Raw genomic sequence first — 24,368 nt, forward strand, 5'->3', positions numbered from 1 at the left:
AACGTCCAACTCTTGATTTCAGCTCAGGTCATGATCTCATGGTTTGTGAGATTGAGTCGTGTGTCAGGCTCTGTGGTGACAGCTTGGAGCCTGCTTGGGATTCTCTCTCTTCCTCTCTCTCTGCCATTCCACCCTTGCTCTCTTTCTCTCAGATAAATAAATAAACATTAAAAAATAAAAATAAAAATAAAATATTTTTTAAAAGCATGCTTTAAACAAGCAACAAATAAAACATAGGGTTGGTTTAACAATAAAGAATCACTTGTGGAAATGATTTTTTTAAATGCTTTCTTCCAAAGCAACCTAAAGATTCAAGGCAATCCTAACAATACTGTGTGTGTGTGTGTGTGTGTGTGTGTGTATAAATAGAAAATCCCATCCTAAAATTCACATAGGATCTCAAGAGATCCCAAACAAACAAAATAATTTTGAGAAAGACAAAGTTGGATGTCTCATACTTGATTTTAAAACTTACTACAAAGTTACAGTAATCAAAACAGTGTGGCACTAACACAGAGACAGATATACAGATCAATGGCATATCATTGAGACCCCCAAAATGAACTCTAGTGTATATTATCAAATGATTTTTGACAAAGGTGCCAACACGATTTAGTGGGGAAAGGACAGTATCTTCATCTAATGGTGCTGGGAAAACTGGATATCCACATATGAAAGAATGAAGATGGAGCTTTACCTTACACCATATACAAAAATTGAAGTGTATCAAAGATCTAAACATAAGAGCTAAAACTATACAACTCTTAGAAGAAAACAGGGAAAATTTTCATGATATTGGACTTGGCAATGATTTCTTGGACATAACACCAAAACCACAGGCAGCAAAAGAAAAAAACAGCTAAATTGAACTTCACCAAAATTAAGAATTTTTGTGCTACAAAGAATACTCTCAACAGAGTGAGAAAGTAACCTATGAATAGAGAGAAAGTATTTGAAAATTCTATATCTGAAAAGGGGCTGTTATCCAGAATACATAAAAAAAAACCTCCCACAACTCAACAACAAAAAATAAGCACCCAATTCAAAAATAGTCAAAGGACTTGAATAAATATTTCCTTAAGGAAATTTTATATATATACACGTGTATATATATATATATATATATATATATATATACATATATATGCCCAATAAGCACGTAAAAAGATTCTCAACATCACTAATCATTAGGGAAATGTAAACCAAATCATAATGAGATTCCACTTCACACTCATTAGAATGACTATTTAAAAAAGAAAGAAGAAGGGTGCCTGGGTGGCTCAGTCGGTTAAGCGTCCGACTTCGGCTCAGGTCATGATCTCACGGTTCGTGAGTTCGAGCCCCGCGTTGGGCTCTGTGCTGACAGCTCAGAGCTTGGAGCCTGTTTCAGATTCTGTGTCTCCCTCTCTCTCTCTGACCCTCCTCCATTCATGCTGTGTCTCTCTCTGTCTCAAAAGTAAATAAACATTAAAAAAAATTTTTTTTAATAATAAAAAAATAAAAAAGAAAGAAGATATTTGCAAATGACTTATCAGATAAAGGGGTAGTATCCAAAATCTATATAAAAGAAATTTATCAAACTCAACACCTAAAGAACAAATAATCCAGTGAAGAAATGGGCAAAAGACACGAACAGACACTTTTCGAAAGAAGACATCCAGATGGCCAACAGGCACATGAAAAGATGCTCAACATCACTCATCATCAGGGAAATGCAAATCAAAACCACAATGAGATGCCACCTCATACCGGTAAGAGTGGCTAAAATTAACAACTCAGGCAACAACAGATGTTGGTGAGGACGCAGAGAAAGGGGAACCCTTTTGCTCTTCTGGTGGGAATGCAAACTGGTGCAGCCGCTCTGGAAAATAGTATGCACTACTAAGTATTTATCCAAAGGATACAAAAATTCTGATTCAAAGGGGCACATGCACCCCAATGTTTATACCAGCACTATCAACAAGAGCCAACTTATGGAAAAAAGTCCAAATATCCATCGACTGACCAATGGATAAAGAAGATATGGTATATATATATATATATATATATATATATATATATATATATAATAGAATATTACTTGGCAATCCAAAAGAGCAAAATCTCACCATTTGCAACAATATGGATGCAACTAGAATGTATTATGCTAAGTGAAATAAGTCAGAGAAAGAGAAATATTATGCTTTCACTCATATGTGGAATTTAAGAAACAAAACAGATGAACATAGGGGAAAGGAAGGAAAAATAAAAGAGAAAGAGAGAGGGAGGTAAACCATTAGAGACTCTTAGCTATAGAGAACAAACTGAAGGTGGCTGGAGGGGTGTTGGGTGATGGGATGGGCTAAATGGGTGATGCACATTAAGAAGGGCACTTGTTGGGATGAGCACTGGGTGCTATATGTAAGTGATGAATCACTAAATTCTACTCCTGAAATCATTATTACACTGTATGTTAACTAATTTGGATTTAAATAAAATTTTTAAAATTTTTAAAAAAGAAAAAAACAGAAAATAACAAGTGTTGGTAAGGATGTGGAGAAAGTGGAACCATTGTGTATTGCTGGTGAAAATGTAAAATGGTGCAGCCATTGTGGAAAACCAAATAGTGGTTCCTCAGAAAAATAGAATTATCGTACGACTCAGCAATTCCACTTGTAAGTATATACCCAAAAGAAATGAAAGCAAGAGCCTGAGCAGGTATTTGTAAGTATTCATAGCAGCATTATTCTCAAGAGCCAAAAGCTGGAAACTGCTCACGTGTCCATCAATGGATGACTGGATAAACAAGATGTGATATATACATACAATGCAGTATTTTTCAGCCTTAAAAAGGAATGAATTGGACCCATGCTACAAAATGGATGAACCTTGAAGACATTACACAAAGTGAAATAAACAAGACATAAAAGGACAAATGCTATTTGATCCCACTTACATGCAGTTCCAAGAATAGTCAAATTCATAGAGACAGAAAGTAGAATAGTGGTCTCCAGGGGTGGGGGGGGGGGAAGGGGGCAATGAAGAGTAATTGTTTAATGAATACAGGGCTTCAGTTTAGGATAATGAAAAAGTTCTGGAGATGGATATTGGTGATGGTTGCACAGCAATGTGAATGTACTTAATACCACTGAAATGAATACTTAAAAATGGTTAAAATGGTAAATTTTATGTTATGTATATTTCACCACAATAAAAAATTGTTTAAATGCTTTCTGTCTGCAAAAATGTTTCCCAGCCTGCCACATTTACATTGGCTCTATCCCAATTTCCCACTGCCCGCGATTAGGCAGACTTCCTCCAAATCCCTTACTTCTGGCTCAAGTCAGCTAAATCTCCACGACACCAAGCCACTGGAAATAATTTCTTTGTAGGGTTAAGTTTCCCAGAAATTGGAAAGTCCCTACTGATGCCACCATGAATCAGACAAAGCTCTGTAGTTTCTCTTCAGGCCAAAGAATTCCTGAATGTCCCTTGACAACTCTCCCCTCCTCCTTATGTCTATTTTGTTCCCCGTGAAAATACTTATTACCATTTTGGGGGAGAATATGACTATATTTCTACATTACGATGCTCACAAGAATGACACGCTAGCACCGTCCTTCTGATGTGATAAAGAACACATACATCTGACCCACATTGTGGCAGGAAACAGGAGTAAGAGCTCTCGGAGCTGGTACCAAGTACCCCCTGAAGACATCTCCATCCACTAGAGAGGATGTTCCTTTGGATTCCGGCATCCTGTTATAGCTTCCAGTCAAGTCTCCATGATTTGCCCAGACTTCTTCATTCCTGTACCAGTTGACCCTTTTTTTTTTCTTGCCACTCTTGACTCTTTCTTTCAAGACCTAAGTCAACTGTCCCATGTCTAACTCAGCCAGGCAGTTTCTGGGATTCTCCAGCACATCTCTTTGGTATGTTGCTGCCCTGCCACCCTCAGGGGCACAGTTGGGAGTTGGGGAAGGGGGGGGATAATATCACATCTCCAAAGCAGAAAGCACGGGCATATTAGCAAATGACACTTGGACATACACCTAGCAACCTCACGGGATATATGCTTTTCTCCCCGAATGGTACATAAACCCCTAGAGAGCAGACATGTATGGAAGGATTTTGTACTCTAGGCACAAGGGAGACAAAGCGAACAGCGTTTACTTCCAACATGCCCCCCACACAACAGGAAGTTAACGCTTGAAAGCTGGAACCAAATCTCTCTCCTGGCTCTTCCCTGCCTTTGAATGGTGTCATCACTCTGCTTCCACCTGTTTTGACATGTGATTGTTTCTCAAAAGGGAGGATAAAATGGCAGAGACCGAGAGAGAGTAGAGAGGGAGATTGGGGTGTGTGTGTGCGGGGGGGTACTATATGGACAACAACCTATAAAACAAAACAAAAACAATACAGGAATGCAAAAACCAGATTCAGTGCTATCACACAACAAGAGAGGGCAGCTGGAGATACTACGCGCTAACACACACAATATGATACACGACCCCAGGTTGAGGACTCAGTGACGAGTGGGGCAGAGGCCACCGGTTTTAGACCAAGAGGCTCTCAGTGGACTGCTGAACGGGCTGCTGCTTCAGCCGTAAGCCCTCTCCGATGGTGAGAGAACAGGCGATGACAGGCCTGGCGACCCCACAGGCCCGCCCCAGGGCCTGCTCAGAGTGCATGAACGCACAGGGCACATTCTTAATCCTCCCCCAGCAGCAGAAGGTGCAGGGTCATCTCCAGGGGCTCTGGGTCTGCGGCCGTCAGCGTGAGCTCAGAGATGCCCCTGTTGAGGGGGTTGGTGGCTTCACTGGCTCCTTTCCGAAGCTGCTTGTAGTTACAGGACTGCCGAACAAGGGCCAGGGCTTTCTTGGTGAGGTGGGTGTCTATGAGGGGGTAGGCCTTCAGATTTACATCAGCCTCAGTCACGTCTGCAATTGTGAGTGTCATACCTCGGCCGGAAAATTGCACCACACTGGAGGAGTAGAAATGGCTGAGCGCCTACTTATTATCATTCATGTGGCATTTGAGAATTTCCATAGCACCTTCTTTTTTAATGTTTATTTATTTTAAGAGAGAGAGAGAGCAGGGGAGGGGCAGAGAGAGAGGGGGAGAGAGAGAATCCGAAGCCGGCTCCACACGGTCAGCTCAGAGCCCCACGCAGGGCTTGATCTCATGAACCATGGGATCATGACCTGAGCCAAACCAAGAGCTGGACACTTAACTGACCGAACCCCCCAGGCGCCCCTTCCTAGCAGCTTCTTAAACGAACACTGGCATTTGATAAAACCAACAACATAATGAAGCTGAATATTCTTAGCCCATTTTACAGATGAGGAAACTGGGGCTCGAGGAGTGGAATTGCTCAAGTTCCCACAAAGCAGTGGAACTGGGGCTCCTTGAACCCAGACCTCTCTCATGAGATTCTTTCCTCCTTGACTGTTTCACAGGTCTGGGGCAATCAACGTATTCAAAAGTGAGTTCATCAGCTAACCTGCTTCTTCTCCTGTGATTCCCACCTTAGGGAATGGTACTGACATTCAGTCCAAGGCAGAAATCTTGGAGTTATCACTGACGCCTTTCTCTCTCTCACTCCTCACAGCCCATCTACCACCAAGTCTGTGGACTCTGTCCCCTAAATATTTTTTCAAATACATTCACTTTTCTCACCCCCACTGCCACTTCCCTTGTTCAATTCACTATATCTCTCATCCAGATTCCTGCAGTAGCTTCCAAAGTGATCTCTTTCCCTCCAGCCTTGCCTGTTTACAATCCATTCTCCAAAGAGTTATCGAGAGCAATCTTTCTAAAATCAAGTCTCATCACGATTCTCCTGGGGTTTAAAAAATTGTTAATGTTTATTTATTTTGAGAGAGGGAGAGCAAGCACATGAGTCGGAAGAGGGCAGAGAGACATGGAGAGAGAGAATCCCAAGCAGGCTCCCCACTGTCAGCACAAGCCCAACGCGGGGCTCGAACCCACAAATCGTGAGATCATGACCTGAGCCGAAATCAAGAATCGGGTGCTCAACCGTTCCCCTCACCTGGGGTTTTCATTCATTTTTGTCGTTGTTGCCAGTGAAGCCCTGTTATAAAAATGAAATATTTCAATAAACCCTAACGCATAATGGGTAAAGGCAGAAAAATGTTCTATCGAAGTGGGGGACAGAGGCCTGGATCCCTGAATATTCTGTGTCTTATCTTCCCTGAGGCACCAATGGTTCTGCAGAACAGGGCATAATAACCACAGATAAAGTGTCTTAGCGTGGCTTAAGAAGTTAATTGTGATTAGGCCCATGTTTGCCTCTGTAGCTCCATGCCTACTGCTGCTACCCTTCCCTTCTGTATTAGTCAGGATAGGCTAGGTTATGCCGCAGTAACAAACAGACCCCAAACCTTCATGATATAGAATAACAGAAATTTATTGCTCACCCAGCTAGTTGTCTATTGCAAGTCAGCAGGGACTCTGCTCTACCTCATCTCCATTCTGGGACAAAGGCTTGATGGAGCCTCCCTCACCTGGACCATTGCCTGTCACCACGGCAGAGGAAAGATAACCTGGTGGCTCCTACTCTGGCAGCGAACTGATGAGCCTGGTAATGACAGGCATCCCTTCTGTTCACAGTTCATCGGCCAACCCTGGGCACGACAAGGGGGACAGGAATTGCTATCTTACCATGCACTCAGAACAATGGGGTAGGAGAGAAACTGGGATATTTGGCAAAAAGCGCTAATGTCTATTACCACACCTTCCTCCTCTCATTGTAAGCCACAGTGAGCTACCTATAAGTTTTTGGAATGTGCACATGCTGTTCTTTTTGGCTCCCTCCCCCAATCCTTCTGGTACGCTTCTACTTGATCTTCTAGTTTCAGTTCAAGCGATATGCCTCCAAGGAACCTTCCTTCTGTCTCATCTGCTCCCGTTTCTCCTTTCCCAGACCAGGTCAAGCGATCTTCTGCTGTGCACTCCAACACTCTGTTCTTCCTTCCAGCATAAACCTTATCGCAGTCTCTGAATATAATTGCTTATACAATTAATAAAGGTGAAATGGATAATCTTCAGAGCTTTGTCTGCTTGATCCTAAGCTTTTGCCCATTTGGCAAACCATGCTGCTTAGACCGGAGAAGAAGATGCAGCTAAAAACCTGCCTTCTACTGTGGGCTGAGAGCATGTGGAACGGGTCTAGAAAGGGAGGGTGTGGCATATGAAAGTTGAGCTTCATTTATGAGCTAATCCTGGGACACATACTTCCTTGGGTGTGTTAACTGGGGTCAATGGGGCAGGGGACATGGCTATTCTGACAGTTTTATGTTCATTAAGCGAAGAACACCAGGGAATTTTGACTTCTTCGACAGGTTCCGTTGATGAGTTTCTAGCAGCCAAATGATACATGATTTGGGAGGTAGAGTTGAAACTCTTGTTGTATTGGGTTTTAGAGTGTTCTTTGCAAAATAGATAGACATCCTGACTGTGCTTGCTTTTTGCTAAGGATGTAGACGTGCAGCCCAAGGCATTTCTTCGGGAATCTTTGATAGTGCTTGATTTTCCCCTGTAGTAACAAAGAGCTCACTACCAAGGGCAGCACTTAGAATGACGTCCATGAAGAGGTGTTCAAACTCATTAGTAATTACAGAAACACAAGTTAACTAAGCAGCTCTCAGGCTGGCAAAAATTAAAAAGTCGATAATGTATTGATGAGGATGTGGGGATATAAGAAATCTTATGTTCTGCATAATGTAGACTAGTTCAGCTATTCTGGAGAACAATTTGGCACTACTCCATTCACTCGATGAATATTTATTGAACACCGTTCATGTGTCGAGAACTGTTCTAGGTGCTTGGGATACAAGCAGTGAATGACACAGACACAAATCTCTTGGACTCTTACTATCAAAATAATAATTATAATATAATATAAGAATTATATTGATATATAATTATATTACATATTATAATAATTATTATAACATAATATTTGCTATATAATTAAATAATATAATTATATGATGTAATTATATAATTATTATAAGATAATAAAGATAATATCCAAATATTTCATTTATTAGATAATTATAAGTGCTAAGCAGAGAAAGTAAAGCAGGAAAGGGAAATATGAAATGTTCCGTAGGAGTTGAAACTGAAAAAAGAGTGGCCAAGGAAAGCCTCACTGGCCTGAGGGTTACATAGTTAACGTAGTCACATTAAACACACGCATGTCCTCTCACCCAACAATTCTGCTCCTGCATATGTGGAAATATTCCAAAACAAGCCTGTAGAGGGACATGTATGAAGATGTTCATAGCAGTGTTATTTGTGCTGGTGGAAGTTCAGCAGAATTCCAGTGAAATCCTTGACTGAAAGAGTGGATAGATAAAATGTGGTGGATACGTGCCATAGAGAATTATGCAGCAGTTGGAAGTGACAGATTAAATATACACACAGCAATGTGGATTGCTCTAAAAACATAATGCTGAGTGAAAAAAGTAAGAAACAGAATGAGATGTACAGCACAGTACTACTTATATAAAGAATACATGCTCACAAAACAAGAACACAGAGTTTGAAAACACATTCGAACAAAAAAAGCTACACGTTAAACATACCAGAATGGCTACCGGTATGTGGCATAAGAGGGGGATGGGAATGAGATATGGGGTTAGAAAATAAGATAAAATAAGCACAGCCCAATATGTGGATTTGATGTTCCAAAAATACAGATTTCTATAGAATGAGAGTCAAGTGTTTCTGTCACTCACCATGCAATTGTGCAGAATTATCCAATTCACTCAACTCCTCTGGGCTTCAATTTCCTCTGCTACATGAGAATAATATGTCCAGTCTTAGCTCCCTTCAATGACTGTTGCAAGGTTCCAGTGTGTTAATGAACAGAAAAGGACTTCAAGTTTAAAGTGGAGACACTTATCTAATATAAGCAACGGTTATTGTTGCACAAAGTGGGTGTTTGTTTGACTTCCCACTATGCATTTCTATTTTTGTTTGACTTCCCCCTATGCATTTCCATTTTTGTCTCTTCCCACCAATCCTGATTCCCATTTGGGGATACCTGTTTTGAAGCAGCTGACTCTATCCCAGGTGGAACACATGACCTAGGATAACCGCTCATTTCATCCCTTGTCCACGGTGATTGTTTTGGGGTGGTATATGATTTGGGCTGTTCAAATAAGATGTAATCTGAAGACTTTGGCTGGGAATACTGAGGAAAGTAAGCTTCTTCCTTGTTTGCCATGACAAGGTAGTATGTAGCCCTGGAAGTAGCAGCTAAGTCCTTCTTTGGAGCCAGAAGGGGGACTCTACCTGAGAATGGAGTCCTAACAAATGAAGTGGAGCTGAGAAATGGAGAGAGAAGAGTGAGCAAGCAACTGAGCAGAATGAAGCTCACCCAAAGCTGGGTTTACTCTTGAACTATACAGTGGCATTGGCCAGTAATTTCCCCTTTTGGGGTTAAGACAATTTGAATTGTCTTCAGTGGCTTGCAAACAAAGAATACAATCCTAAGTGATGCACTGTTGTTTATTTTTATCTGTTTATTGTTTTTTACAAGTACACACAAAACCTCTTAAAATAAACTGCAAAGCTGTAAGCAACACAGTGAGTCCTGAGGCTGAATTGGTACAATCTCTACACCGGATGGAAACGTTCTCTAGAAAGTGCCCTGAAATGGATTGTTCAAGGTTTTCAGCGGTTCCAGACTGCAAATGATGTCAGCTGCTCCAATTTTGGATGAGGAAAAAAGATATCTGTTTTCATACATTTGTTTCCTGATCTGTAGTTGACAAGAGAAAGAATCCTGGAAATAAAATCGTTGCAGGTGCCTGATGATTCCGATCCTTTAGCCACATGTGATGAAATGGAGACTTCAGTTTGTAAAGAATGCCCCTCTAGAGGATCCTGGGCTTCAGAATTGAACACCACAGGGAAGCAAGAGGAGCCTCAGCCTATAGTGTTCTGTGATGAGCACAGCTTCTTAGATTCCCAAGGCTGAGTCCACAGAGCAAATGCTTTTGAAAGAATACAGCAGCCAATATGCTAACAAAGAGAGTTAACATCCATCATCCAAACTGCTGTTTCCCTTCAGTGGCCTTGACTTCTTTCTAGAAAGAGTGCTTTAACACCCACAAACGCTCTTTGTGCAGTTGGTTTGCGAAGATTTTCCCGGATTTGGGGGAGTGAGGCAGGAGGAAAGAATTAGCCTCCAGAATGGCAGCTCTTGATTTTCACAAACATCACTAGACTTGTCCGGGATGCCTATCATGCTTAACGGGCATGATGGAGAATGTAGAAGTTTGAGACTAGGGTCACACCCTCATGAAACAGACTACTTAGCCAGACAGGAAACACACAGTCACTCACCATGCTCCTCCAAAAATATGGCTTTTGCCTAATTTACTCCTGCTTATCCTCAGCTCAGATATCACTTCCTCAGAGATCCCTTCTCTGGTCAAATCCGCAGAAAGCAAGCTCTCATAGATCCATGCAAGTCTTCTCTGTAGCACTGACTGCGCTTGCACGTTTACTTGGCGTGCTTTTTAGATTAAAGTTAGTTCTCCCACTGAACTCTTGGTTCCTTAGGGACAGAGATGGTCAAAGTCTTTGCTGTTTAAAAAACACACATGCAACTTTCACTACGTGTCAGGCAATTTGCTCAGTAGTTTACAAATATTAACTCATTTAATTCTCATGGCAACTCCAGGAGGCATTATCATTGCCATCTATGGAGAGGAAAGTGAGACCCAGAGAGGCAGAATAGCTTGCTCAAGTTCACAAAACTAAAAAATGACTTAGCCAGGATTCAAACCCAGGGAGGCTGGTGCCAGAGTCAACCATACTGTCAACCATTATGCTATGATATTTTGCTCACCATTACATCCCCAGTACCTATCACAATGCCTGACACAGAATATATGCTCAGTAAACATTTTCTTTTGGATGAATTAATGGATCTTGTCCTTTCTAACACTAAGTCAGGCAACCCAAAATTAGCATAATAATCACACATTGACTTATAAATCATATTCATTAAATTTGCACATAATTATAATAAGATCATTATAATCCTCCTTGTGATTTCTTTTACATTATTGCAGGGTTTTTCCCCCTCTTTTTTCTATTTTAACTTGTTTTCATTGAGATATAATTGACTTATACTAGTTTTAGGTGTACAACAAAATGATTTGATAATTATATATACTGCAAAATGATCACTACAATAAGTTTATAAACATCCATCACCAAAAGTATTTACAACTTTTCTCTTGTAATGAGAAGTTTTAACATCTACTATCTTAGCAACTTTCAGATATACAATACAATATTATTAACTATAGTCACCATGCTGTATATTTCTTCCTCATGACTTATTTTATAACTGGAAGTTTATAAACGCTTTGACCATTTTGTCTCATGTCACCCACACCCACACCACACTGTAAATTCTATTAATTTGAATTTTTCTATTTAGCCAGTTTACATGGGAGTATCTTAAAATGAATGAGCTAAAATAGAAAATATTATGTAGAAAGCTTTCAACCAGTGGTATAGCCAAGTAAGCTCCTATAAGATTTGACCCTCTTGCAAATAATAGACTAGGGTTTGGAAAACTATAGCCCCTACACCAAATCTATCCAGCCACCTGTCTTCGTAGATAAAATTTTGTTGGAACACAGCCATGGCAATTCATTTGTATGCTCTCAATTTCTGCTTTCATGCTATAATGGCAGAATTCATGAGTTGTGACAGGTCGTTATACGTGACCCTCAAGGCTTAAAATATTTATTATCTGGCCCTTCACGGAAAAAGCTTGCTATCATCTGCTCTAGACAAAATAAAACAAATCATGGCATCAAGGCATTGGTAAGAGAGAAGAAGATGTTGACACTTGGAAAAAAGGAAGTAGGGAGTGTGTTTCCTATTTTAAATCCCTTTTAACTTGAGGGTAGGCCAAAGATGGGATTGTGTGAGGCAGTTAATGCTCTTTTTTAATTTTTGTTTTATTTTTAAAAATTTTGATTCCAGTATAGTTCACATGCAGTGTTATATTAGTTTGGGGTGCACAGTATAGTGGTTCAACTATTCTATAGCTTACTTGGTGCCCATCATGATAAGTGTACTCATAACCCCCATCACCAGTTTCACCCATACCCTACCCACCTCCTCTCTGGGAAGCATCTGTTTGTTCTCTATAGTTAAGAGTCTGGTTTTTGGTTGGTCTCTTTTTCCTTGGTTCATTTGTTTTGTTTCTTAAATTCCACATATGAGTGACAGTATACAGTATTTCTTTCTTTGACTTATTTCACTTAGCATTATAGTTTCCAGATCTCTCTGTGTGGTTGAAAATGGCAAGATTTCAGTCTTTTTTATGGCTGAATAATATTCCATTGTGTGTGTGTATATGTGTATATATGTATGTATATGTGTGTGTATAGATATATAGATACATCTATATATCTATATCTATATCTATCTATCTATCTATATATCTCACATCTTCTTTATGCATTCATCTATGGAGGGACATTGGGGCTGCTTCCATAATTTGGCTTTTGTAAATAATGCTGCTATGAACATGGGAGTGCATGCATCCCTTTGAATTTGTATACTTTGGGTAAATACCCAGGAGTGTGATTACTAGATCATAGGGCAGTTCTATTTTTAACTGTTTGAGGAAACTCCACACTGTGTTCTGCAGTGGTTGTACCAGTTTGCATTCCCACCAACAGTGCAAGAGGGTTCCTTTTTCTCCACATCCTCACCAACACTTGTTGTTTCTAGTGTTTTCAATTTTAGCAATTATGACAGGTGTACAGTGGTCTTGATCTCACATCAATGATCATCGTTGTGGTCTTGATCTACATTTCCCTGATGAAGAGTGATGTTGAGCATCTTTCATGTGTCAGTTGGCCATCTGTATGTCTTCTTTGAAGAAATGTCTGTTCATCTCTTCTGTCCACATTTTGATTGGATTATTTGGTGTGTGTGTGTGTGTGTGTGTGTGTGTGTGTGTGTGTGTTAAGCTGCATAAGTTTTTTCTGTATTTTGGATACTAACCCTTTATCTGATATGTCATTTACAAATATCTTCTCCCATTCAGTAGGTTGCATTTTAGTTTTGTTGATTGTCTCCTTTGCTGTGGAGAGGCTTGTATTTTAATGTATCCCCATAGTTTATTTTTGCTTCTGTTTCCCTTGCTTCAGAAGACATGGCTAGAAAAACATTTTTATGGCTAATGAATGTCAGAGAAATTACTGCCTGTACTCTTTTCTAGGATTTTTATAGTTTCACGTCTCACGTTTAGGATCTTAAACCATTTGAGGTTTATTTTTATGTATGGTGTAAGAAAATGGTCCAGTTTCATTCTTTTGCATGTAGCTATTCAGTTTTCTCACCATTTGTTGAAAAGACTTTTTCCCATCACATAGTCTTGCCTCCTTTGTGGAAGATTAATTGACCATATAATCATGGGTTTATTTCTAGGCTCTCTATTCTATCCTATTGATCTCTGTGTCTATTTTTGTGCCAGTACCATACTGGTTTGATTACTACAGCTTTGTAGTATATCTTGAAATCTGGGATTGTGATACCTCCAGTTTTCCTCTCCTTTTTAAAGATTGCTTTGGCTATTTGGGGTCTTTTGTGGTTCTATACAAATTTTAGGGTTATTTGTTCTGGTTCTGTGAAAAACACTGTTTGTATTTTGATAGGGATTTCATTAAATCTGTAGGTTGCCTTGGGTAGTATGGATATTTTAACTGTATTTGTTCCTCCAATCCATGAACATAGAATATCTTTCCGTTTGTTTGTGTTGTTTTCAATTTCTTTCATCAGTGCTTTATAGTTTCAGGGTATAGGTCTTTCACCTCCTTGGTTAAGTTTATTCCTGGGTATTTTATTATTGTGCAGTTGTAAACGGGATTGCTTTCTTTTTCTGCTGCTTCATTATTAGTGTATAGTAATGCAACAGATTTCTGCATATTGATTCTGTATTCTGCAACCTTACTGAATTCATTTGTCAGTTCTAGTAGTTTTTGCTGGAGTCTTTTAGGTTTTCTATATGTAGTATCATGTCATCTGCAAATAGTGAAAGTTTAACCTCTTCCTTGGTTATTTGGATGCCTTTGATTTCTTTTTGTTTTCTGATTGCTGAGTCTAGTACATTGATTGATTTGTGAATATTGTGAATATTGTGAATTTGTGAATTTGTGAATATTGAACCACCTTTGCAGAATAATTCCCACTTGATTGTGGAGAATGATTTTTTCTTAAACGTATTCTTGAATTCAGTTTGCTAATGTTTTGTTGAGGATGTTTGCATCTATGTTCATCAGAGATATTGCCCTGTAGTTCTCTTTCTTGTAGTGTCTTTATCTGGTTTCGGTATCAGGGTAATGCTGGCCTCATAAAGTGAATTTGGAAGTTTTCCTTTCTTCCGTATTTTTGGAATAGTTTGAGAAGAAAAGGTATTAACTCTTCTTTAAGTGCTTGGTAGAATTCACCTGTGAAGTTGGTCCTGGACTTTTGTTTGTTGGGAGGTTTTTTTAATCCTTGTCGTCAGTGTAAGTCTTTTGATTTGATCATTTAGTCCATTTGCATTCAAAGTAATTTTTTAAATCTTTTATTTAAATTCGAGTTAGTTAACATATAATGCAATAATGGCTTCAGGTGTACAATATAGACATTCAACACTTCTACAGGAGAATGTGGGGGTGGGGCATGTTTTTAGCAAGTTAGTTGGCACTGAGCTGGTTCCCACAAGTGTCCATGTATCTAGGCTGGGGCCTAGGGGAGGAAAAGGGCTCCTGACAGCTATTTTATTCTTGGAGAAATCTCCCAAAGATCCTCACCCCTTTAGCACACGCTCTGAGATTACTAAACCCATATCTCTCCCATACATCCCAGGCATTTTTCAAACTGCAGCTTCTATGCTGTATCTCCATGGGGTTGTTTGTTGTGTTGTCTTTTTAAAGGCCAGGCCTCAGTTTCCTATGGTCATCCTGGTCCTCCCAGAGCCAAGTCTGCTGATTTTTAAAGTTCCAGGTGTTAAACCATGCTAATGGTAAGAACTTGTGACATGTGTAGGAATTTGGTTTTCAAAGCCAAATGTTGCAGGGATTCGTCTTCCCCCTATGAGTTCTCCATGCCTTGGGCACATACTGTGAGAGTCTGTTTCTCTCCTCTCTTCATGCTTGTGTCCTCTCTCCCTCCTGAGGACAGTCCTACTGGTCTGTCCCAACCTTGTCTCTGCCCTTCCTGCCCTCTTCACTGTATCCTCTTCTCTATATTTAGCTGTGAAAAGTCTGTTCTGACAGTCTTTGGTTCGTTTTCTGGGTTATTTACACCAATATGAGTGTTATCTAGCTGTATCCGTGGGATGAGGTGAACTTGGGATCTTCTTACTTTGCCATCAATCTGGAAGTGTGAGGCAATTAACATTCTAATAGAAAGCTAGCAGTCTTTCTGTCCTGAAGAATTGGAGGACAATGTTTTTGTCAACCACAGCCACTGGGAAGTGAGGGGGAAATTCCAGAAAGGACAGAGCTGTCGATGAGGAGTATTAAATTCTGCCCAAGTTTCTAATTTACCACTGAATCGTGCATATATGGACAGAGGCAAACCAGCCCAGCTAAATAACCAGAGTTGGCAGTTTGAGTTGACTTACTGCCAACACAAAAATATCAATACTTTTCAGGGGAAAATATCAGGATCTCAAAGCCTACACAACCTAGCATTCCAGATATCCAGGTTTATAATACAGAACTGCTTAACACGTGAAGAAACAGGAAAATGTCACCCAGTGTCAAGAAAAAAAGGCATAGGAAACCAGCCCAGGAAAATGTCACCCAGTCTCAAGAAAAAAAAGACATAGGAAACCAGCCAAGAGATTACCATAATACTGGAAATAGTGGACAAGGATTATAAAACAGCTACTATAACTATGCTCAATGAAGTGATGGAAAATATGATTGTGATTAAGCATAGGATAAAAAATATCAGCAGAAAATATACATTGTTATTTTTAAAAACATAATGGAAATTCTAGAATCAAAAAATACAACATATGAAATAAAAATTCAATGGATAGGCTTAAAAGCAGAATGTAAATGACAGGGGAAAGAATCTATAAACTTGAAGATAGAATAATTAGATTTATCTAATCTGAAGCAAAGTGGGAAATAATATTGGAAAAAGCTTTATAAAGTTTTAGAGAACAATAGAATGATACTTAATGGTTTAACATAAATGTCATTGCAATCCTAGGAAGAGAGAAGAGAACGGGGCAACAAATTGACGATACAATGGCTAAACATGTCCCAAATTTGTTGAAGAATTCAAGAAGTTCAGTGAACTTTAAGTAGGATAAATACAAGTAAAACCATGCATAGACACATCATAGTCATACTTCTGAAAATCAAATATAAAATCTTGAGGTAAATAGGAAATAATGCCAGAAGGAAACTGGGATCTTCAAGAATGAAGGAAGACCAACAGAAATGGTAAATATCTATGTAAATATAATAGATTGTTCTCTCTTAAATTAAAAAAAATCTGTTATGATGGTTGAAAGCAAAAATTATAAAACTATTTGATGGAGACTCCAATGTATGTAAATGTATATATATAATGGCTACAACATACAGCAGGGAGTGCATAGGGACTCAACTCATGGTGACAAAGTTTCTACATTGTACTGAAATTGATAAAATATTAATTATAACCCTATAGCCATGAAGAATCAAGGATGTATATTTTAATCCCGTGAGCAACCACTCAAATTATTTAGAGATTTATTTAAAATTCAATTCTTAACTTAAATGTAACACTAGAAATACTGAAATGATACGAAAGAAAGCAGGAGAGGGGGCGCCTGGTTGGCTCCGTCATTTAAGTGTCTGATTTCGGCTCAGGTCATGATCTTATAATTCGTGGGTTCCAGCCCCGCTTTGGACTCTGTGCTGACAGCTCAGAGCCTGGAGCCTGCTTTGGATTCTGTGTCTCCCTCTGTCTCTTCTCCTACCCCACTCGTGCTTTCTCTCTCTCTCTCTCTCAAAAATAAATAAGCATTTAAAAAATTTTAAAAAAAGAAAGGAGAGAAAAAAAAGGGCAACAAACATAAAAACATAATAAAATTGCAGACTTAAATCCACACATATCAATAATTAAATTAAATGTAAATGTTCCCAAAGACAGAGACTAACAGATTACATAAAACCACGAGACTTATCTATGATGGTTAATCTTATGTATGTACTTGACTGAACATAGGGTGCCAAGATGAAACATTATTTCTGGATGTGTCTGTGAGGGTGTTTCCACTTAGTATGATATTAGTATGTGAATCAGTGGACTCAGTAAAGTAAATTGCCCTCCCCAATGTAGGTGGGCATCATCCAATCTCACAAGGGCCTGAATAGAACAAAAAGTAGAAGAAGGATAGAGTTTCCTTTTTTTTTCCTGCCTTACTGTTTGAGCTGGGACATTTTATTTTATTTATTCATTTTTCTATTGAAGTATAGTTGACAACCAAGAAAACATTAGTTTCTGGTATACAACACAGTGATTCAACAACTCTGTATGTTATGTTATGCTCGCCAGAAGTGAAAATAAACTCTTTGACCATAAAACACTATTACAATATCACTGAGTATATTCCTTGTGCTTTATCTTTTATCCCTGTGACTTACGCATTCCATAACTGGAAGCCTACATCCCCCACTCTCCTTCACCCATTTTGTCTGTCCCCCTCTCCCCTCCCCTCTGGCAAGCATCAGTTTGTTCTCTGTATTTATGAGTATGTTTCTGCTTTTTGTTTGTTTATTCATTTGTTTTGTTTAGATTCCACATACAAGTGAAATCATGGTATTTGTCTTTCTCTGTCTGACTGATTTCACTTAATGTGATACCCTCTAGGTCCATCCATGCTGTTGCAAATGACAAGATCTCATCTTTTTAAATGACTAATATTCCATTGTGTGTGTGTGTGTGTGTGTGTGTGTGTGTACCACAACTTCTTTATCCATTCATCTAATTAATGGACCCTTCGGCTGCTTCCATATCTTGGCTATTGTAAATAACACTGCAATAAACATATATATTTTTTTGTAAATACCCAGTAGTGGAATTACTTGATCAAATGGTATTTCTATTTTTAATTTTTTGAGGAACCTCTAAACTGCTTTCCACAGTGGCTGCACCAATTTACATTCCTACCAGCATCGCACAAGGGTTTCTTTTTCTTCACATCCTCGCCAACACTTGTTATTTCTTCCCTTTCTGATTTTAGTCATTTCTGACAAGTGTAAGATGTTATCTCATTGTGGTTTTGATCTGCATTTCCCTTAGTAATGTTGAGAATATTTTCATGTGCTTATTGACCACCTGTATGTCTATTTTGAAAAAATGTCTATTCAGGTCCTCTGCACATTTTTAATTCGATTATTTGGGGTTTTTTGGTGTTGACTTGTAAAAGTTCTTTATATGTTTTGGATATTAACCCCTTATCATTCCAAATACCTTCTCCCATTCAGTAGGTTGCCTTTTTGTTTTGCTGATGGTCTCCTTCACTGTGCAAAAGTTTTTCATTTTGATGTAGTTCTAATAGTTTGTTTTTGCTTTTTTCCCCTTGCCTCAGAAGACATATCTAGAAAAAAATGTTTCTATGGCTGACGTCAAAGAAATTACTGCCTATGTTTTCCTCTAGGAGTTTTATGATTTTAGGTTTCACATTTGGGTTTTTAATCTATTTTGAGTTTATTTTTGTGTATGGTGTAAGAACATGGTGCAGTGTCATTTGTTTTGCATGTAGCTGTCCAGTACTTCCAGAATTATTTATTGAAGAGATTATCATTTCCCCATTGTATATTCTTGCTTCCTCTGTTGCAGATAAATTGACCGTATAAGTGTGGGTTTATTTCTGGGCTCTCTACTCTGTTTCATTGATGTATGTATCTATTTTTGTACCAATACCACACTATTTGAATTACTACAGGTTTATAGCATATATTGCAATCTGTGACTGTGATGTCTCCAGCATTGGTCTTCTTTCTCAAGATTGTTTTGACGATTAAGGGTCTTTGTGTTTCTATACAAATTTTAGGATGATTTGTTTCAGTTCTGTAAAAAATGCTATTGGTATTTGATAGGTAATTTTAGGATGATTTGTTTCAGTTCTGTAAAAAATGCTATTGGTATTTTGATAGGGATTACACTGAGTCTGTATATTCCTTTGGGTAGTATGGAAATGTTAATATTAATTCTTCCAACCCATGAGCACAGAATATCTTTCCATTTGTGTGTTGCCTTCAATTTCTTTCACCAGTGTTTTATACTTTTCACTAGGTTTTTCACCTCCTTGGTTAAATTTATTCCTATGTATTTTATTCATCTTTGTGCAATTATAAATGAAATAGTTTTCTTTTTTTAATGTTTATATGGAGAAAGAGTGAGAGAGAGACACTGAGAGAAGGGGAGAGTGAGAATCCCAGGCAGGCTTCTCGCTCAGCACGGAGCCTGATGTGGGACTTGCTCTCACAACTGTGAGATCTATGACCTGAGCTGAAATCAAGAGTTGGACACTTAACCAACTGAGTCACCCAGGCACCCCTGAAATTATTTTCTTAATTTCTCTTTCTGCTACTTCATTATTGGTGTATAGAAATGCAACTGATTTCTACATATTAATTTTGTACCCTGAAACTTTACATAATTAATTACTTCTCATATATTTTTGTGCAGTCTTTATGGTTTTCTATGTATAGTATCATATCATCTGCAAATTGTGACAGTTTAACTTCTTCCTTACCAATTCAGATGCCTCTTATCTTTTTCTCGTCTGATTGCTATGGCCAGGACTTCCAACACTATGTTGAATAAAAGGGGCAAGAGTGGACATCTCTATCTTGTTCCTGATTTTAGAGTAAAGAGCTGGGACATTTTATCTTCTCTTCTCTGTCTGACCCTCGGACCAAGATATACACCGTTGGCTGCTTTGGTTCCCAAGCCTTTGGACTCAGACTGAATTACACCACCAGCTTTACTGGGCCTCCAGCTTGCAAATGGCAGACTGTGGGACTTCTCAGCATTTATAAATTGCTAAATTATTATATGTATATGTGTGTGTATATAGATATAGATATAAATATAGATATAGATATAGATGTAGATATAGATATACAGATATATAAAAAACATACACAGACATACCTCTATATCTTACTGGTTTTGTTTCTTTGGAGCAACCTCACCAATCCACCAACTATATATTGTCTATATGACACCCACTTGAAGTATAAAGAGACAAATAGGTTAAAAGTGAAAGCATGGAATATGACATATCATGAAAACACTAAAAAGGAAGCTTCAATTCTCCCTGAACATACAACATTTTAAAATGTGTATGCATCTAGCAAAAGAACTTCAAATATTTGATCAAAAATGGAAACAAGTAAGGAGAAATAGACAAATCCACAGTTATTATTCTTGAAGACTTCAACACTCCTCTCTCAGCCATTGATATAGCAATTATACAGAAAATCAGTAAGGATACAGAAAAACAGAATGACACTATCAACAACTTGGTTTCATTTCCATTTATAGAGCACATCCCCCAACAACAGGGGAATACATTCTTTTCAAATGCATATGGAACATATACCGAGAGAGAGCATAATATGGAACACAAAAGAAACCTTAAAAAATTTGAAAGAATTGGGGCATCTGGGTGACTCAGTTGGCTAAGCGTCCAACTCTTGATTTTGGCTCAGGTCATGATCTTATGGTTTGTGAGTTCAAGTCCCACATCGGGCTCTGTGCTGACAGTGCAGAGCCTGCTTGGTATTCTCTCTCTCTCTCTGTTCCTCCCCTACTTGTGCTCTCTCTCTCTCTCTCTCTCAAAATAAATAAACTTAAAAAAAAGAAATTTCAAAGAATAGAAACAATGCAATGATCCTAAAAGAAACAAACTAAAATTCAATAACAAAGATATCTAGAAAATCTCCAAATACTCATAAATGGAAGAAAATTTTTCTATATAATTGAGGAGTAAAAGAGGAAATCTCAAGGGAAATTTTTAAAAATACTTTTTAAAAATGTTTATTGTTTGTTTTTGAGCGAGAGTGTGGGGGACGGGCAGAGAGAGAGGGGGGACAGAGGATCTGAAGTGGGCTCTGTGCTGACAGCAGAGAGCCTAATGCAGGCCTCAAACTCAGAACCGTGAGATCATGACCTGGACAGAAGTCAGTTAACCATCTGAGCCACCCGGCACCCCTAAAAAATATTCTCAACTGAATGAATGAAAATAAAAATACATGTTGTAACTGTGGGATGCGATCGAAGCATCACTAACAGGGAGACTCGTAGCAGTTAATGCTGATGCAAGAAACAGGTAAGATCTAAAATCGGTAATCTCAGCTTCAGCTTCATGAAACTAGGAAAAGAAGATCATATTAAACCCAAAGGAAGCATAGGAAATAAATGATTAAAAATAAGATCATAAATCAATGAAATTAACAGAAAAGAATGAGAATAAATCCAACCAAAGCTAGTTTTTTTTTTACAAGATCAATAAAATTGACAAACCTCCAGCCAGATGGACCATCACAATAAGAGGGAAGACAGAAATTACCAATATCAGTCACGAACAAAGGAATCTCACCACAGAACCTATAGGCATGAAAAAGAAAATAAAGGGACACCGTAAAGGACTCTATGCCTATAATTCTTCAACTTAGACAAAATGGACCTTGAATCATCCTATATTCATTAAAGAACTGAGTATACAGTCAGTGCATAATCCAGGGAGGTCAGAGGGAATTTATTAGAAAGGATTACACCACAGAGGTGGCAACTACAAGTCCTTTTGCTATTGCTGTCTCAAGACATTTTGCTAACTAGCAGATCACACATCAAATCTTTTTGTTGGTGAAATGAATGGCATACTGTTAGGATGAATGCTAGAGAAGGGCTCTTATTTGTAAACCTCAAAGTATTCAATATATGTGGATTAGTTAAAACAGAAGATACTCCATATCTTCACTTGAACAGGGCATAAGAACACACCTATGGAGGGGCGCCTGGGAGGCTCTGTCAGTTAAGCTCCCACTTCCGCTCAGGTCATGATCTCACAGTTCATGAGTTCAAGCCCCGTGTCGGGCTCTGTGCCGACAGCTCAGAGCCTGGAGCTGCTTGGGATTCTGTGTCTCCCTCTCTCTGTGTCCCTCTCCCGTTCGTGCTCTCTCTCTCAAAAATAAATAAACATTAAAAATTATATATATATATATATATATATATATATATATATACATACCTATGGATATCCTCCACAGAATAACACTAGTGACTTGATCCCCAGTGGGTCCTGTGCTCTGCCATTAGTTTAGCAGGTTTTCTGACTGTATGAAGCAAACTAGAAACCTATGTACTGCATCTTTCATAAGGATGTGCTCAGAGCACATAAAGGGACAGAAACCTAGGACTTCATCAAGCTTATAAAAGTTTTATGATTATCTGTACCTAGTTTGTGAACGAATAATGTCTGCGTGAGGCAAAATTTTATATAAGCCTTTGTTTTTATTGTAATCTTGTAGGGAGAACACAGAAGAGTAGCTAGACCTCACTCACCACCTCCAACTTCTCTGCCAGCTACCCGTATTTACCAAATACTATTTCTGCATTACCAAGTGACTTACGTCAGTTTGCATTAGCTAAGTAGTATGTTAAGCACTTTGTGTTCTCTAACCCATTTATTTCTCAAAGCAATGTTAGGGGACAGGAACAGGTAATATGATAAAACAGTAAGGTAAGATGAAGCTGGGAGAGAGAAAATGACATACCCAAAGTTATACAGCAAGGCGAGGGACTCGGGTTGTCTGATTTCAGTGCTGGTGTTTTCACCACTCTACTCCATTTTACTACTTGATGTTTTTAATCATCTCCACAGAATATACAAAGTCAGATAGATGGGATGAACAAGAACCACCTTTGCGGTGCCTGGGTGGCTCAGTCGGCTAAGTGGCTGGCTCTTGATTTCAGCTCAGGTCATGAACTCATGGTTGGTGAGACTGTGCCCCATATCGGGCTCTGTGCTGACAGTGTGGAGCCTGCTTTGGATTCTCTCTCTCTCTCTCTCTCTCTCTCTCTGCCCCCGCCCTGCTTACTCTCTCTCTCCCCCCGCTTCTCAAAATAAAGAAACATTAAAAAAAATAGGAACCAGCCTTCTATGGAGCTGAGGACAGGCCAAATTTACAGTCCCTGGATATTAGAGGTATCAGGGGCTCAGTTATGGAGAGCTTAATATGGCAATCGTGTTGACCTCAATACTCCTGATGACATTTGTGGTTGAGTTTTTTTTATTTTAAATAACGTCTTTATTGAGATATAATTTATAATGCATAAAATTCATCCTTTGATGAGTCAAGTGTACAAGTAAGTGGTTTTAAGTAGTATATTCAGAGTTGTGCAGCTCGTCTCTGTTAGCTGTTGTTTGGGGAACTGGATTCTTTTGTATTTGTGACATTGGCCCAATTTTGACTAATGGCCTATTGTTTGGCCATCTCTGCTCCAAAAAGTCAAACCCTGAATGTTCCACCAGCTTCCTCCAGCGTTGGTCTTTGTGGAAGTCATTCAAAGGAACATTTAGGGTGGCTCCCTGAAACATGAGCGTTTTTTTCATTTTTCTTTTGTCAGCTATTAACTGGCCCTGCCCAGACCTCCTACAGAAAATAGATCTGTGAGGTACATGGGAGAGGTTCCACCCTACCCTGCTGGCGCAAAAGTATCTTCAGTATGAAACTTTCAAAGAGATTAAGCTCCCTGTTTCAATCATTTCTTCTTGTTAAAACACTGGTTCCTACTCTGAGGTCACAACCAGGTTAACCAAAGGCTTATGAAGGAGGCATTTTGTCTTACACATGTATTCACTACTACGACGAAAACACGCATGGCTGATGGGATTAATAAACAGCAAAGCCTCCTAAACAGGTGGCTGAATCCCCAGTAACTTTTTTTCATTATATACTTGCTTAATCAGCAGATACAAAAAGTACAACTACCATTACGGGATAATCAGAGAAAGTTCTGATGGACCAAAGAAGTCACATGGACTCAAAAAAGTGGAGGGACCACTGAGTTAAAAAAAGACTCTTCTTCAGAGGGTATAAAATTTTCACGTGGTAAGGGGTCAACTTATCAGCAGGCATTAACACAACGATCTTAATTAATTGGATCGCTTCCGGGCAGGCCATTGAACAATTCCATCCTAAAAGCAGAGTGGGGATGAGAAATGGTCCCAGGCAGGTCTAGTGGGCTAAGGAGTTCAGCACTTGGAGTGCCATGTGTGCTTGGGGAAATCAATTGTATTCGTATTTATGACA

The 24,368-nt window shown here is 38.9% G+C and overlaps 1 pseudogene; it reads right to left on the reverse strand.

Moving 5' to 3' along the window:
* Positions 1–4,535: 4,535 nt before the first annotated feature.
* LOC101095233 lies at positions 4,536–4,938 on the reverse strand (annotated as a pseudogene).
* Between the last annotated feature and the right edge of the window lie 19,430 nt (positions 4,939–24,368).

This window comes from Felis catus, chromosome X, assembly GCF_018350175.1.
Source record: "Felis catus isolate Fca126 chromosome X, F.catus_Fca126_mat1.0, whole genome shotgun sequence".
Classification (NCBI taxonomy): domain Eukaryota; kingdom Metazoa; phylum Chordata; class Mammalia; order Carnivora; family Felidae; genus Felis; species Felis catus.